Genomic DNA, 18771 nt, shown 5'->3' with positions numbered 1-18771 from the left:
AAACATCCACTTACCGATCCAGCCCTGTCTGATGGAGACAAAGTTTGCTGACAACCACTATCTAAAGATATGCTTTTAACCCGCTAATATCTGGTAAGTGAATTACCTTTGGGGGATTCCTATACAAGCAGTGTGGTGAAGGTGATCATCTAGATTAGAACATTAATCTGTACGGATTTGTTTCCATCTACTCTTCAAGTGGACTATCTTTCATTTCACATTCTGCTATTTTCACAGCTTAAGTGGACTGTGTATCTATTTAAGAACCTTTTAAGTACTATTAATGCATAAATTGTTGGTGCTATATAAATACCTATGACCAAAAAATAAGTAGGCGCAAAATAATTTGGGAATTTTGCAATTGCCGACCTGTGAATATAGTTCTATTGTATGAATTTATTTTTCAGGTATGCATCATGCTGTAACACTGAAAGGGGAAAAACTGTCCTAAATATAAAGAGAGCTTTAAGCTTTATCACTCCACAGTGTTAAATAAAAAGTTAAACTTAGGCAGCATTCTTGTAGCCAGAAGGCTTTGTTGATTACATTTTAAGGTCAATATGTAGTGAAAAGCTGTGCTGGGAAAAATTACTGAAAATGTATGTATTTTAAAATGTTTGCTTTCCTAAATAAAAACCTATAAAATAAAAATGTGCTGTAAAATTAAAGTTCAAAAACAGATACACACAAAATTCTGCAAATGTAAAAAGTTACTTGGTTCATAACCATCACATTTCTGAAACAAAACAAAAATATAATACCAACACTGTCATGTTAATGATCCTGTCACTGGTGACAACTCAGGACAATGAGGCAACATTCCCTCATTAGCTGAAATGCTGCAGAATCTCTAGTAGCAACTCTAGAAATAGGTGAATAGTTTTTATAGTGAGTTGTTGCTAATGACAAGAGCATTGCATAGGCCCAAGGGGATGAACAGCAGCAGTACACTTTGCTGGTAATACTTTCAATTGTTTATATGATTATTCTTTCTTTTTTGTTATTTTAGTAAAAAATGCTGTGGTTTGAAAGTAGCCAGGGCAAAATGTAAACCAAACTGCTTTTTTTTTCTTTGAGGCCCCGTACACACGTCCGAGGAACTCGACGTGCCAAACACATCGAGTTCCTCGATCTCGGCGGGCCGACTTTCCTCATTGAACAACGAGGAAATAGAGAACATGTTCTCTATTCGGCCCGACAAGTTCCTCGTCGGCTTCCTTGCTGAAAAGTGTACACACGACCGAGTTTCTCGGCAGAATCCAGCTCCGATCGAGTTTCTGGCTGAATTCTGCCGAGAAACTCGGTCGTGTGTATGGGGCCTTATATTGGAAGTGACCCTCTGGAGTGGAAAATACGTTTTTTTCTTTGGCTTCTTTAGTTAAAGTGGTTGTAAAGGTTTATTTATATATTTTTTTAAATAACAAACATGTCATACTTACCTCCTCATACTTAGTTTTGCACAGAGTGGCCCCGATCTTGCTGTTCTGGGGTCCCTCGCCGGCTGTCTCGGCTCCTCCGAACAATAGCTAACCCCCTCGGGGTAGCTCTCTCCTAAAGGGGGTTAGCTTGCAGGCGTGCTCCCGTGTCATACACTCTGCGTCCATAGACACAGAGGGGTTGATTTACTAAAGCTGAAGAGTGCATAATCAGGCTCCCTTCTGCAGAGCAACCAATCAGCTTCTAACCTCAGCTTGTTCCATTAAGCTTTGGCAATAAAACCTGGAAGCTGATTGGTTTCTCTGCAGAAGTGAGACTGATTTTGCACTTTCCAATTTTAATAAATAAACCCCAGAGTGTATGACTCAGTCCTGCCCCTGGAGGCCACGTCATTGGATTTGTTTGACAGCAGCGGGAACCAATGGCTGTGCTGCTATCAATCTGTCCAATCAACGCCAAGAAGCAGTGGAGAAGAGGATGCCAGGGGACGCACACCGCAGGTGAACGGGCTCAGCTAAGTAAAACGGAGGGGCTGAGGGGCCTGTGACAGCAACGTTTTTTGAAAAAACACGATACTTTACAACCCCTTTAAATTATCTGCCAGTACCCCTTAGTAAGGTGTAAGATGGTAATATTCTGGGGTGGCATAAACCCAGTTCATTTATTCAGTGAATCAGATATGTATTGATGTTTAATACTTTGTTAAGCTTTCTGAAATCATTAATCATTACCCCTTGTTACTCATCCACAAAAGAAAGTGAAAAATGAAATAGAAAAAACACCATGAAAAAAGTCCTTTATTGAAACAATAAATAATTAATGTGCCCTAATCATCCAGTGATTTAGATCCATGTCTATCACAACCACCTGTCACCCAAAGATGTTGAAATGCAGACACAAAGTTAATCCCTTAACAAATGACAGATCACTCAGTGGAGTTTAGAGAGCTCCAGAAGTAGTTAAAAATGACTATTTATGTGTGACTTGACATTCAATAAAAACAGAAATGTGGTTGTGCCTGTGGTTGATTTTTAAGGACTTAAAGGATTCATAACAAACAGTTGTTCATTGATTTTCATTCTTAGGAATGCACTTGTCAAGGGCATCCAATAATCTAAAAGAAAAGTGTTTTAACCGAATCGCAAGTACAGTAATAGGTGTCAGACAAGGATACCTGTCACTGCATAAGTACTGTCCTGCCCAGAACCCATTTAATCCTCAGATATGTAAATGGGTCCTACATCCTGAATGGTTATTGCTTTAGAAGTTATTTATGTTTGGATGTTGCACAATCTTTATAAGAAATAAAAGGAAATGTGTTTTACGTGCTTAAAAAAATCTTGGATATCAGAACCAAGAGGATTCGAGTGACTGCAGGCATAAAATCTAGCACTGCATGAAACACTCAACTGAAAACCTGAAACCGAAATTCTCTCTACACATCAACAGAGGGAAAACATATATCCAAACAACTAGAACTACTAAAATGAAATGTATTTGAAAATATGCATTATTTCTCTATAAGATATTTTTATCAGAATTGGCAATGCAGTCAGGGATTACTGAAAAGAAAAAACAAAATCCTAGTTCAGTTAACCGCTTGCCAACTGGATACAGTATGTTCAATGCGGCAGGGCAGCATGGGCAGCCAGAATCATGTCCATGTATGCCATCCTGCCTCTTCTGGTTTAGGGGTATGCCACACAAAGCGGCCAGGGGATCATGTGATTTCTATGTGATCACATGGTCGAAATTTTAACAAAGCTATTATAAACAAAAAAAAACTTTATCCCCTACAGTAGTCTTACATATGGACTTTCATAATTTTTAAGATTTCATATTTGGACTTTTATATATTTATCTTTAATGTTTATTTTTATTTGATGCATATTGGTCATTATCAGGGCCGTTTGAAGGAATTTGGGGGCCCCAAGCAAGAAGCGGGGGGAGGGGGTGTTACTGAGTTTCCCCCTCCCTTTCCTACCACATACCGCTGCATACAGCTGCTGCCCCCCTCCCTACCGCATACCGCCGCATACAGCTGCTGCTGCCGAACATCAGCTAGTACTTCTTCTGACTGCCTCCCCGGATCCCCCCATGTTCTTTTTACCCCCCTTACCGCATACCGCGCTGCAGAAGATTCAGTTTGCTGTTTCCGGCTGGACTGAAAGGAAGTGAGCACTGAGTGTGTGCACTTCCTGTCAGTCCAGCCGGGGACAGGAAACTGAATCTCCTGTACCATGCGGTTACGGTACCCGGCCAGACTGCAGGAGAAATTAGGAAAGGAGCTCGGCCACACTACAGGCTACAGCATTTATAGGAAGCGGCGGCGTGGCGGCGGCAGCACTCTGCTGGGGCCCCAGGCCAGCTCGGCACCTCAGGACTGATGAATTTACAAATATATATACCATAGTTTGTAGACACAACAACTTTCACACAAACCAATTAATATACACTTATTGTGATTTTGTTTTACCAACAACATGTAGCAGAATGCATTTTGACCTAAATATATGAAGAAATTAAATTTTATTGGATATGTTTTATAACAGAATGTAGCAAATATATATATATATATTTTCAAAATGTTTGGTCTTTCTTCATTGTAAAGCAGAAAATAAAAAACCTATATATGATCAAATAACACCAAAAGAAAGCTCTATTTGTGTGAAAAAAATATATATACATTTCATTTGTGCACAGTGTTGCATGACCACACAATTGCCATTTAAATTAGGTGCTGAATAGCAAAAAATGGCCTGGTCATGCAGTGGGTAAAACCTTCAGGAGGTCAAGTGGTTAAACTTCTCTGATACATATTCCATCCATATGCATACAATACTCCATGTGAGATCTCTTGGAACGTGAGGCTTTTCTACTCCAAATAGGCCTCCCGCCTCTGCCAGAAGAAGACCTCTTACCCATGCCTTTCAAAATGTTGGCCTACTTTCAGGTTACAAGCTCAATACGACCAAAACAGAAGCCTTAACAATACATATCCCTTCTGACACACTAGCCACCATGCAACAAAATTTCCCATATCATTGGTGCTCTCTGTCCCTCAAATATTTGGGGTTCATTTAACCTCCTCCTCATACCCTATCCTTTACCAAACTAATTATCCACCTCTTTTTAAGGATATTAACCATCTCTTACACCATTGGGATAATTACCCTTTCTAGCTTTTAGGACGAATTAATGTTCTTAAAATTTCCATCCTGCTGAAACTTTTTTACCTGTTTGAAATATTGCCGTAGCTATCCCGATGAAACAGCTGAAAGTTGTACAAAGAGCCTTTCTTAACTTCATCTGGCACAATAAATCTCACTGTATAGTCAGTTCTGTGGTATATGCCCCTCGCTCCCAAGGAGGTCTGGGAGCGAGAAGCAAATACATAGCTAGAAATATGTTATTACGTTTTATTATACCACTTATCTTAAAACAGCGGTTACATGGTCTTCTAGAATGGCATCTAGTAGGTGGTCAGAGATTGAAATTAGTATCACCTGCCCAGTACATCACTGTGCCATGCTATGGTCATCTCTAGACACAACTATTGCCCAACTACGAGGCCTATGTCTGAATCTAATGCTGTTCACCCTCTCTATATGGAAGAGATGTTTAAAGCTTGTTACCCTCTCGTCTACATGCCCACCTCTGTTGAATGTACTCTTTAAATTGGATATTCCCGATAGCCTTTCCTACAGCTGGGTGGGCCCTTGATCGCAGGCAGGGATTTTTCAGCTTCAACACATGGTACACCCAATAACATGTCGTTTTTACACTTTTGCAGAAATCCAACACAGACACCAGCTTCCTAAGCAACTTATCTATTCTTATCTACAATTTAAACATTATTTTTCCTCACGATCCCCATCCCTAACTAGCTAAACCCACTGCATCTGAACTCTTATGCGCCCAAGGTCCCCACCAACTCCACCTCATATCATATATTTATCAAATTCTCCATGAGGCCAAACTGCTGGATAACTCTTATCACCTCTATATGCAAAAATGGTCTTAAATTATCCAAGACCCATTCCTCTCCCACAATGGCAGAAGATTTGGGACTCAGTTTCTAAGACCTCGAGATGCATGGAACAGAGGGGCACAGCTTACAAAGTGATGCTTTTTTTTGGTATAGAACTCTGGAGATTTTTCACAGATATAATCCGGAGGTCTCTTGGTTGTGTTGGAGGTGCCATGGAGACGTAGGTTCCCATTACCATATTTTTTAGGAGTGCTCCTTGATTCAATCTTTCTGGTACTTTGTTCAGACCCACCTACAGTTCCTACAAATGTAGCTTTCTTTTGGGGGTATTTGATCGCCTCTGAGATTTTTAAATATTGCTATACAAGTAAAAAAAGACCGAAAATTTTGAAAAAAATATGTTTTTCTTTTTTTCTGTTATAAAATGTTGTAAATAAGTAAGTTTTCTCCCTCACTGATGGGCACTGATAAAGCGGAACTGACAGGCACTGATAAGGCAGCACCGATGATGCGCCACCAATGAGGTGGAACTGACGGGCACTGACGATGGGCACTGATATGCGGCACTGATGGGCACTGGTAGGCGACACTGTTGGGTGGCACTGATATGCAGCACTGATGAGCATTGATAGGTGGCACTCATGGGTGGCACTGATTGACACTAATAGACAACACTGATGGGCACTGAAAGGCTGCAATGGTGGGTACTTATGGGTGGCACTGATAGGCGGCACTGCTGGGCACTGATGGGCACTGATAGGTGGCACTGCTGGGCACTAATGGGCATTTATACATGGCACCGATGGGCACTAATGGGCACTGACATGCAACACTGATGGGTATCCCTGGTGGCCCTGGCACTGGCAGGGATTTTGGGTGGGCACTGGCAGGGATTTTGAGTGGGCACTGGTTGGTAGCTGCCTGGGCATTGATTGGCAGCTGCCTTGGCACAGATTGGCATTTCCTGGTGGTCTAGGGGGCATACCTGGTGGTCCAGTGTGGATGCCCATCCCTGGTGGTCCTGGGCGGCATACTGGTGGTCCTGTGCAGTGATCCTAGAGGGGACTTCACTGATAAACTATCAGCATATACCCCTCTGTCAGGAGAGAAGCCGATCGGCTCTCCTCCACTCGCGTCTGTCATTCTTCCTGTTTACATTGTGATCAGCCGTGATTGGAAACGGCTGATCACGTGGTAAAGAGCCTCTGCCGGAGGCTCTTTACCAAGATCGGTGTAGCGGTGTGTCAGACTAACACACCGCACCACCGATCGCCGCGATGCGCGCTCCTCCAGGCGCGCAGCGGCTGTTATCCTGCAGGACATCAATAGATAACGGGAAGTGGTTAAAGGGTGCCACACCCAGGTGATTTTTTTATCTCTTCCACGTTTTTCTGGTAGATCTTCACCTCTCAAAGGTTGCCTACATATATATATATATATATATATATATATATATATACCACATTTTTAAGTACACAATGGGGTTTATTTAATATAGCTGGAGAGTGAAAAACCAGGCTCACTTCTGCATAGAAACCAATGAGCTTCCAGGTTTAATTACCAAAGCCTAATTGAACAAACTGGGGTTAGAAGCTCATTGGTTTCTATGCAGAAGTGAGCCTGATTTTGCACTATAGAAAATAAACCCAATTGTTTACTTAAACGTGGGGTATGATTATACCCCACAGTCTGTTCGAACGTTCTGGTGCGAACCGAACCCGGGTATGTTCGGCTCATCCCTAATGAGGATCAATGATATACTTTACAATTGTTCACTTTGAAGAAAAGGTGCTTAAGGGGGGATGATTACAATATAAAAACATATCAAAAATGTAATATATATATATATATATATATATATATATATATATATATATATATATATATATATATATATATATATATATGTATATATATACATATACATATATATATATATATATATATATATATACATATATATATATATATATATATATATATATATATATACATATATATATATATATATATATATATATATATATATATATATGTATATATATATATGTATATATATATATATATATATATATATATATATATATATATATATATATATATATATATGTATATATATATATATATGTATATATATATATATATATATATATATATATATATATATATATATATATATGTATATATATGTGTATATATATATATATATATATATATATATATATGTATATGTATATATATACATATATATATATATATATATATATATATATATTAAATTTTTGATATGTTTTTATATTGTAATCATCCCCCCTTAAGCACCTTTTCTTCAAAGTGAACAATTGTAAAGTATATCATTGATCCTCATTAGGGATGAGCCGAACATACCCGGGTTCGGTTCGCACCAGAACGTTCGAACAGACTGCGGGTTCGCGCGAACATTTAGAACCCCATTGAAGTCTATGGGACTCGAACGTTCTAATTCAAAAACGATAATTTTAAAGACCAATATTCAATTTAATGTTGGAAAACGTCTTTCAGAACCCGGGTCTTGCCCCAGGGAACATGTATCAATGGAAAAAAAAGTTTTAAAAACTGTTGTTTTTTCTGGAGCAGCGATTTTAATGATGCTTAAAGTGAATTTTTTTTTTTGAAAAATTCCTTTAAATATCACACCTGCTGGGTGTCTATAGTAGTGGTGGCACGTGTTCAGGGCTGGTGCAAGGATTTTTGACACCCTACACAAGAGATGGGGAATACCAGGGCACAAGGATGATGCCAAGGTAATTTGTGTGTGTGTGTTTTGCAGGGTATTTATACACATCTCCTGCCATCAAGTCAACAAAGGTATGCTGAGAAAGCTGGCTTTGTTTCTGATTTTGTTACAGCAACCATTATGCCAAAAGGTTGTTTTGAGAAAAACAAAAGAGATAAAATATGACCAGCTACAGACTGTATACCTTCATAAATACATAGTTGATTTACTAACAGCAAGTATACTGTGCACTTTGCAAGAGCAGTTGCCATAGAGCTTAGTAAATTAGCGAGAGCTCTGCTGACTTTCCTCATCCAATCATGTGCAAGCAAATTTTTTTTTTTGTTTTCCTTTCATGTGATTGGGTACTCTTTGCAAAGTGCATCTTTACCTCATGTACCTCTGGAGCAACTACACTTGCAGAATGCAAATAGACTTTGCAAAGTGTGCAGTCTATTTGCCTTCAGTAAATCAACCCTGTAATGTAACCTACAGTATATGGCATGTAATATTTTATGCTTGTGTACTATATGATTGATACAATTCTGTTTACCTGGTATAAAATATGTGTATCTTAAAACGCAATTAAAAAGTGTATCTATTATTTACCTAGTCAGTGAAAATACAAAGGGCTTTACTTTAGATGTGAAATGGTTAATTGTTATATCTTGTAACTCCCTGGCTGGGCTCGAAATTTTGTCTTCTGCCTGTAATTTAATTAACATAAAATACAAGTTTCTCTGACAACCAGGTGTGCCAAGATTAGAAAAGGCAGCATATACTCTATAAATATATAATTTAATACTCACACCAAAAAAACAGAACCTTACTACTACAAAAAAAACGGTGACCAATATTGCCTTGGCAGGACAGTAACTATGTTAAAATATTAGAAAAAATACAAAAGCTAAATGCCAAAGTTAAAGGAACACTAAAGGTTCGTTTTTTATTAGATCAATTAATTGCTGTAAGCAAGAGCATTTAAATATCACTTACCTCGTTTTTCCTTTTGACCTCCAAAATACAGTAATCCAGGTTTGAAAATGCCATTTCCTGTCTCTCCTCTTCTTGCTTTCCACCAGCATCTGAGCCGTTTTGCATGGTGGAAAGCAGAATGTGCTCACCCCCTCCCTATGACTACAGCCCTGCGTGAAGATGCTCTCTTATCCCTCACAAGCATGGAGGCTAAGCCTAATGGGAACTGTAGTTCCCATTAGGCTGTGATGTAGCAAGAATGAATGCGCACCGCAAACCAGGAAGTCAGTGAGAATAACAATTCAGGAGTGACGGAGGTGAATAAAACAGCTCGATTTCAACAGGTATCAATCTAGTTATAATGCAACACATTACTTTTTACTTTATCAGCTACTGTCAGACTTTAATTTAAGAGGAAAATATTTTTGTCTTTACAACCCCTTTAAGGAGAATCACCCTTGTATTTGGAGGAGGGATGATAATGATTATTACTAAGATTAAATGAGTAAAATGTTTTTTTACATTCAATTTCGGTCACATATAAGTGTCTGTACTTTGACTCTGATGTTTTGTAGAGGGCCAAACAACCCCTTAAAACAAGGGCATTCTGATTTGCAAACAGTGTCCAACCTCTATGTACCTACTCTACCCAGTCCTTACCTGTCTACTATGTTTCACTGTCATTTAATAATATTGTTTATCATAATATTTGGCAATTAGTTTTAGCTTAATAGGCAGGAAGGGGCAGCAAGAGCCTACAATTTTAAAAGACAGTCCCTATTTGTATATAACATTTCCCCAGTTTTCAGGGGTCCTGGGGTTCTCTACAGGAGAGGGTTTTCCCAGGGTAGAATACAGGAGAGAACAAATAACTGAAACAAGAAAAGCATGTGGAAAGTGCAACCCAAAAAAAATGAGAGGGGGGGCAGCAGAAAGTGGCATGAGGATATTAATGTGAAGTATGGTAGCTGTGCTGTGGGAGAGGGAATGGGAAGGGGAAGTGAAAAGGAATGAAAAGTAAATAGATTTTGTGGGTGAACTAAACAGTAAAAAAAAAGGGTATCTGATGATACTACAATGAACAATACGGATGAAAGTGAACAAACACCTATAATCCTATAAAGATTTAACAGTGAAAATACATAGTAAAATGGCTACTACATATACAAACACCAAAACTAGCATACAATAAGTGGAAAAAGGTGCAAAACTATCAAAAATCACACATGTGATAAAGTCCTGTCCGTAAATAAGGTTTAGATCTAGCAGCCCAGTAATTCCTCCACAGAACAGTGTCTAGATGAAACACCTCCACCCAAAATGCAATGTGCACAAATTAAATCTTCAGTAATGACACCTCTGAGTGTGCTAGCAGCTCACCTCACGGCTGTTTGTCCAAACAGCTAACAGAGATACTGATCGCAGCTGGATGAGTGGGCTGATAAAACACCTACTCCTGACTCCTAAGACAGCTCTCAGCGGCCAATGTGTGTCATAGAAAAGAGAAGATATATGCAATGCATATAGCATGACACAATACAATTCTTCATTGACAAAACAATATTGAGCACCAGGGGCCACTGTATTGGAGACTCAGTGCCAGATAAAATGAGAGGAATACAATTCTTCATTGACAATAAGCATGAAATAATTAACTTTTTAAAGTGGCTTTGCTACCTTCCTAAGTGATGGAAGAAATTTTAAGCATGATTAGATGAAAGCCATGCATCTCTTAGTTTTATTGTCTTTAAGTTAATCATTAATTAAACATTAAACACACACTGGTGTTAATCAAGCTTAAATGATTTATGTTAAATTAAGAAACTTATGAGAAAATGTACAAGAAAATTTCTGCCATTTGGTGCATGGAATAAAAGATGATCGGTAAATCACTCAGACTGGCAGGTTATTAAAGTTTTAAAGGATCTAAGTAATCAACTTCGCTCATTAATTGGGTGCTGCAGGTTAAAACAGACAATGAATACAGACAGTGAACTAGTGTGAAAGTCTAATATATGGATAATAATATTTTTGAATATGGAAAAGTACACTTCAATCAAACTTTTTAGAGCCATTCAAGGAAGACCATACTTTCTGACTGATTTAGTTCACCTGTGCCCCTATGTTTCTCTCTTTAGACCTCATGAGTGTTTAAAATGCATTTTAAATGTGAAATATTTTTTTCACTAGCTTCCAGTTTCACTCTTTGTGTCTTAGGCGCGTACACACGGTCGTTCCAAACCGATGAGAATGGTCCAACAGGGCCATTGCTGAAGTGGCCTGATGGTCTGATGTGCGTACACACCATCGTTCCAAAAACCGATCGGGTCAGAACGCGGTGACGTCAAACACACGACGTGCTGAATAAAACAAAGTTCAATGCTTCCAAGCATGCGTCGACTTGATTCTGAGCATGCACAGGTTTTGAACCGATGCTTTTGTGTACTAACCATCGGTTTGGACCGATCGGTCAGCGGTCCATCGGTTCGATTTTGAAGCATGTTTTAAAATTTTGGACAGAAGAAAAACAGACCGATGGGCTATACACACCGTCGGTTTGGACCGATGAAACTGAACCTCGGTCCATTCTCATCGGTTTTGTCTGACCGTGTGTACGCGGCCCTAGGGTACTGTATATATAGTACAGATTTTGTGCATATGTTTTTTTTTTTTTTTTAAGGAATGTATAATTTTACATTCTTTTTTTAATTTGGTAAATACAAAACATATTATTTTTTTTATATTTACTATTTGGGTCCAGAAAGTGGCAAGCTCTAAGCAACATCACTAGCTTTTTGTTGGCTAAGTGAAGCTTCTGTTATGGAATGGACCCAAATACATTGATATTAGATTATACACGTTATTTGTACTATTTTATGATCTTTTGCATATGGGTTAAAAATGGCATGTTGGGCCTTGAATCTTTCAATATGCTAACCTGTGCAATACTGTTAATATAATGTAACATGAACAGCAATGGAGAAGTTTATATAGTAAAAAAACAGCATGTCCCATGTTCATGTAATCCATGTATTAGAAAAGGAATGGTAAATACTGTATGCATCTTCTCTGGCGTAATATTACCATATTTGTCTTCATTTTCATTTTTTTTAAATGTTATATTTCAGGACCAGTGAGAATGTAAAAGTAAATCTTGTACACAACAAGATTTGGTACTATAATTTATTAAGCTTCTAAGAAAACAACTAATACCCAATATGAGCATTTTAACACAGTACCCTGTATGGCTTCTCACATTCTTTTATTCATCATAGTTTTAACACGTTATGGAAACCAAAACGTTTTCCTTATCACTATCACATTTAGTATGAATATGGCAGTAGAGAGAGGTGAACTCAAAGATCGATGACTTTTTCTATGTACATAAAAGGCCTATTTCTCTCAAATATTGTTCACAAATCTGTCTAAATCTGTGTTAGTGAGCACTTCTCCTTTGCTGAGATAATCCATCCATCTCACAGGTGTGGCATATCAAGATGCTGATTAGACAGCATAATTATTGCACAGGTGTGCCTTAGGCTGACCACAATAAAAGGCCACTCTAAAATGTGCAGTTTTACTGTATTGGGGGGCCCGAAAACTCAGTATCTGGTGTGACCACAGATGTCAATGTAAATCACAGATGTCAAAGTCAAATACCATTTAAAAGGATTTCCGGCTATTGAAAAAATAAAGAGAACAACATCTCTTTTGAGGGCAAAAAAGTTTACTCAGGGAATGGATACTAAGCGCCCAGAGGCGATTCAGTTCGCATGTGTTGCGCTATATAAGTTTCTCACTCACTCACTCACTCACAGCGTGCGGCCCCTAAAAAAAACATACCAAATCCTTATTGAGCATGAAGCCCGGCAGGTCATACCAGGCCATACCTGAACCATACCAGGCCACATGCCCACAACATTTTGGGTGGGCGCAGACCCCAACAACCACAGCCCAGGGTTGTCGGGAAGAGGCCCTTGTCCTCATCAAAATGGGAACAAGGTGCTTTGGGGCAAAGCACCCACCCACCCCCCAATGTTTAGGGCGTGTGGCCTGGTACGATTCAAGAGGGGGGTGCTCGCTCATCCCTTCCCCTGTCCTGACCTGCTGGGCTGCATGCTCGGATAAGGGTCTGGTATGGATTTTGAGGGGCTTCCCGGCCCTGCTCCTTAACAACCCGCTTACACTGTGCACTAATTAGGCAAAGCTTTGCCCAATTAGGGTGCAGAATGCACTGTGCAGTGCTCAGTGCATTGCAGGTTCAGCGGGCTAACACCCTATAAACTAATGCCGTAATTATGCCGTAATTATATTGTAATCATCCCCCCTTAAGCACCTTTTCTTCAAAGTGAACAATTGTAAAGTATATCATTGATCCTCATTAGGGATGAGCCGAACATACCCGGGTTCGGTTCGCACCAGAACGTTCGAACAGACTGCGGGTTCACGCGAACATTTAGAACCCCATTGAAGTCTATGGGACTCGAACGTTCTAATTCAAAAACGATAATTTTAAAGACCAATATTCAATTTAATGTTGGAAAACGTCTTTCAGAACCCGGGTCTTGCCCCAGGGAACATGTATCAATGGAAAAAAAAGTTTTAAAAACTGTTGTTTTTTCTGGAGCAGCGATTTTAATGATGCTTAAAGTGAATTTTTTTTTTTGAAAAATTCCTTTAAATATCACACCTGCTGGGTGTCTATAGTAGTGGTGGCACGTGTTCAGGGCTGGTGCAAGGATTTTTGACACCCTACACAAGAGATGGGGAATACCAGGGCACAAGGATGATGCCAAGGTAATTTGTGTGTGTGTGTTTTGCAGGGTATTTATACACATCTCCTGCCATCAAGTCAACAAAGGTATGCTGAGAAAGCTGGCTTTGTTTCTGATTTTGTTACAGCAACCATTATGCCAAAAGGTTGTTTTGAGAAAAACAAAAGAGATAAAATATGACCAGCTACAGACTGTATACCTTCATAAATACATAGTTGATTTACTAACAGCAAGTATACTGTGCACTTTGCAAGAGCAGTTGCCATAGAGCTTAGTAAATTAGCGAGAGCTCTGCTGACTTTCCTCATCCAATCATGTGCAAGCAAATTTTTTTTTTTGTTTTCCTTTCATGTGATTGGGTACTCTTTGCAAAGTGCATCTTTACCTCATGTACCTCTGGAGCAACTACACTTGCAGAATGCAAATAGACTTTGCAAAGTGTGCAGTCTATTTGCCTTCAGTAAATCAACCCTGTAATGTAACCTACAGTATATGGCATGTAATATTTTATGCTTGTGTACTATATGATTGATACAATTCTGTTTACCTGGTATAAAATATGTGTATCTTAAAACGCAATTAAAAAGTGTATCTATTATTTACCTAGTCAGTGAAAATACAAAGGGCTTTACTTTAGATGTGAAATGGTTAATTGTTATATCTTGTAACTCCCTGGCTGGGCTCGAAATTTTGTCTTCTGCCTGTAATTTAATTAACATAAAATACAAGTTTCTCTGACAACCAGGTGTGCCAAGATTAGAAAAGGCAGCATATACTCTATAAATATATAATTTAATACTCACACCAAAAAAACAGAACCTTACTACTACAAAAAAACGGTGACCAATATTGCCTTGGCAGGACAGTAACTATGTTAAAATATTAGAAAAAATACAAAAGCTAAATGCCAAAGTTAAAGGAACACTAAAGGTTCGTTTTTTATTAGATCAATTAATTGCTGTAAGCAAGAGCATTTAAATATCACTTACCTCGTTTTTTCCTTTTGACCTCCAAAATACAGTAATCCAGGTTTGAAAATGCCATTTCCTGTCTCTCCTCTTCTTGCTTTCCACCAGCATCTGAGCCGTTTTGCATGGTGGAAAGCAGAATGTGCTCACCCCCTCCCTATGACTACAGCCCTGCGTGAAGATGCTCTCTTATCCCTCACAAGCATGGAGGCTAAGCCTAATGGGAACTGTAGTTCCCATTAGGCTGTGATGTAGCAAGAATGAATGCGCACCGCAAACCAGGAAGTCAGTGAGAATAACAATTCAGGAGTGACGGAGGTGAATAAAACAGCTCGATTTCAACAGGTATCAATCTAGTTATAATGCAACACATTACTTTTTACTTTATCAGCTACTGTCAGACTTTAATTTAAGAGGAAAATATTTTTGTCTTTACAACCCCTTTAAGGAGAATCACCCTTGTATTTGGAGGAGGGATGATAATGATTATTACTAAGATTAAATGAGTAAAATGTTTTTTTACATTCAATTTCGGTCACATATAAGTGTCTGTACTTTGACTCTGATGTTTTGTAGAGGGCCAAACAACCCCTTAAAACAAGGGCATTCTGATTTGCAAACAGTGTCCAACCTCTATGTACCTACTCTACCCAGTCCTTACCTGTCTACTATGTTTCACTGTCATTTAATAATATTGTTTATCATAATATTTGGCAATTAGTTTTAGCTTAATAGGCAGGAAGGGGCAGCAAGAGCCTACAATTTTAAAAGACAGTCCCTATTTGTATATAACATTTCCCCAGTTTTCAGGGGTCCTGGGGTTCTCTACAGGAGAGGGTTTTCCCAGGGTAGAATACAGGAGAGAACAAATAACTGAAACAAGAAAAGCATGTGGAAAGTGCAACCCAAAAAAAATGAGAGGGGGGGCAGCAGAAAGTGGCATGAGGATATTAATGTGAAGTATGGTAGCTGTGCTGTGGGAGAGGGAATGGGAAGGGGAAGTGAAAAGGAATGAAAAGTAAATAGATTTTGTGGGTGAACTAAACAGTAAAAAAAAAGGGTATCTGATGATACTACAATGAACAATACGGATGAAAGTGAACAAACACCTATAATCCTATAAAGATTTAACAGTGAAAATACATAGTAAAATGGCTACTACATATACAAACACCAAAACTAGCATACAATAAGTGGAAAAAGGTGCAAAACTATCAAAAATCACACATGTGATAAAGTCCTGTCCGTAAATAAGGTTTAGATCTAGCAGCCCAGTAATTCCTCCACAGAACAGTGTCTAGATGAAACACCTCCACCCAAAATGCAATGTGCACAAATTAAATCTTCAGTAATGACACCTCTGAGTGTGCTAGCAGCTCACCTCACGGCTGTTTGTCCAAACAGCTAACAGAGATACTGATCGCAGCTGGATGAGTGGGCTGATAAAACACCTACTCCTGACTCCTAAGACAGCTCTCAGCGGCCAATGTGTGTCATAGAAAAGAGAAGATATATGCAATGCATATAGCATGACACAATACAATTCTTCATTGACAAAACAATATTGAGCACCAGGGGCCACTGTATTGGAGACTCAGTGCCAGATAAAATGAGAGGAATACAATTCTTCATTGACAATAAGCATGAAATAATTAACTTTTTAAAGTGGCTTTGCTACCTTCCTAAGTGATGGAAGAAATTTTAAGCATGATTAGATGAAAGCCATGCATCTCTTAGTTTTATTGTCTTTAAGTTAATCATTAATTAAACATTAAACACACACTGGTGTTAATCAAGCTTAAATGATTTATGTTAAATTAAGAAACTTATGAGAAAATGTACAAGAAAATTTCTGCCATTTGGTGCATGGAATAAAAGATGATCGGTAAATCACTCAGACTGGCAGGTTATTAAAGTTTTAAAGGATCTAAGTAATCAACTTCGCTCATTAATTGGGTGCTGCAGGTTAAAACAGACAATGAATACAGACAGTGAACTAGTGTGAAAGTCTAATATATGGATAATAATATTTTTGAATATGGAAAAGTACACTTCAATCAAACTTTTTAGAGCCATTCAAGGAAGACCATACTTTCTGACTGATTTAGTTCACCTGTGCCCCTATGTTTCTCTCTTTAGACCTCATGAGTGTTTAAAATGCATTTTAAATGTGAAATATTTTTTTCACTAGCTTCCAGTTTCACTCTTTGTGTCTTAGGCGCGTACACACGGTCGTTCCAAACCGATGAGAATGGTCCAACAGGGCCATTGCTGAAGTGGCCTGATGGTCTGATGTGCGTACACACCATCGTTCCAAAAACCGATCGGGTCAGAACGCGGTGACGTCAAACACACGACGTGCTGAATAAAACAAAGTTCAATGCTTCCAAGCATGCGTCGACTTGATTCTGAGCATGCACAGGTTTTGAACCGATGCTTTTGTGTACTAACCATCGGTTTGGACCGATCGGTCAGCGGTCCATCGGTTCGATTTTGAAGCATGTTTTAAAATTTTGGACAGAAGAAAAACAGACCGATGGGCTATACACACCGTCGGTTTGGACCGATGAAACTGAACCTCGGTCCATTCTCATCGGTTTTGTCTGACCGTGTGTACGCGGCCCTAGGGTACTGTATATATAGTACAGATTTTGTGCATATGTTTTTTTTTTTTTTTTAAGGAATGTATAATTTTACATTCTTTTTTTAATTTGGTAAATACAAAACATATTATTTTTTTTATATTTACTATTTGGGTCCAGAAAGTGGCAAGCTCTAAGCAACATCACTAGCTTTTTGTTGGCTAAGTGAAGCTTCTGTTATGGAATGGACCCAAATACATTGATATTAGATTATACACGTTATTTGTACTATTTTATGATCTTTTGCATATGGGTTAAAAATGGCATGTTGGGCCTTGAATCTTTCAATATGCTAACCTGTGCAATACTGTTAATATAATGTAACATGAACAGCAATGGAGAAGTTTATATAGTAAAAAAACAGCATGTCCCATGTTCATGTAATCCATGTATTAGAAAAGGAATGGTAAATACTGTATGCATCTTCTCTGGCGTAATATTACCATATTTGTCTTCATTTTCATTTTTTTTAAATGTTATATTTCAGGACCAGTGAGAATGTAAAAGTAAATCTTGTACACAACAAGATTTGGTACTATAATTTATTAAGCTTCTAAGAAAACAACTAATACCCAATATGAGCATTTTAACACAGTACCCTGTATGGCTTCTCACATTCTTTTATTCATCATAGTTTTAACACGTTATGGAAACCAAAACGTTTTCCTTATCACTATCACATTTAGTATGAATATGGCAGTAGAGAGAGGTGAACTCAAAGATCGATGACTTTTTCTATGTACATAAAAGGCCTATTTCTCTCAAATATTGTTCACAAATCTGTCTAAATCTGTGTTAGTGAGCACTTCTCCTTTGCTGAGATAATCCATCCATCTCACAGGTGTGGCATATCAAGATGCTGATTAGACAGCATAATTATTGCACAGGTGTGCCTTAGGCTGACCACAATAAAAGGCCACTCTAAAATGTGCAGTTTTACTGTATTGGGGGGCCCGAAAACTCAGTATCTGGTGTGACCACAGATGTCAATGTAAATCACAGATGTCAAAGTCAAATACCATTTAAAAGGATTTCCGGCTATTGAAAAAATAAAGAGAACAACATCTCTTTTGAGGGCAAAAAAGTTTACTCAGGGAATGGATACTAAGCGCCCAGAGGCGATTCAGTTCGCATGTGTTGCGCTATATAAGTTTCTCACTCACTCACTCACTCACAGCGTGCGGCCCCTAAAAAAAACATACCAAATCCTTATTGAGCATGAAGCCCG

The sequence above is a fragment of the Rana temporaria genome, chromosome 2 (genome assembly GCF_905171775.1).
Source record: "Rana temporaria chromosome 2, aRanTem1.1, whole genome shotgun sequence".
NCBI lineage: Eukaryota > Metazoa > Chordata > Amphibia > Anura > Ranidae > Rana > Rana temporaria.
The sequence above is the reverse complement of the archived record's forward strand: the minus strand, read 5'-3'. Positions refer to the sequence as shown.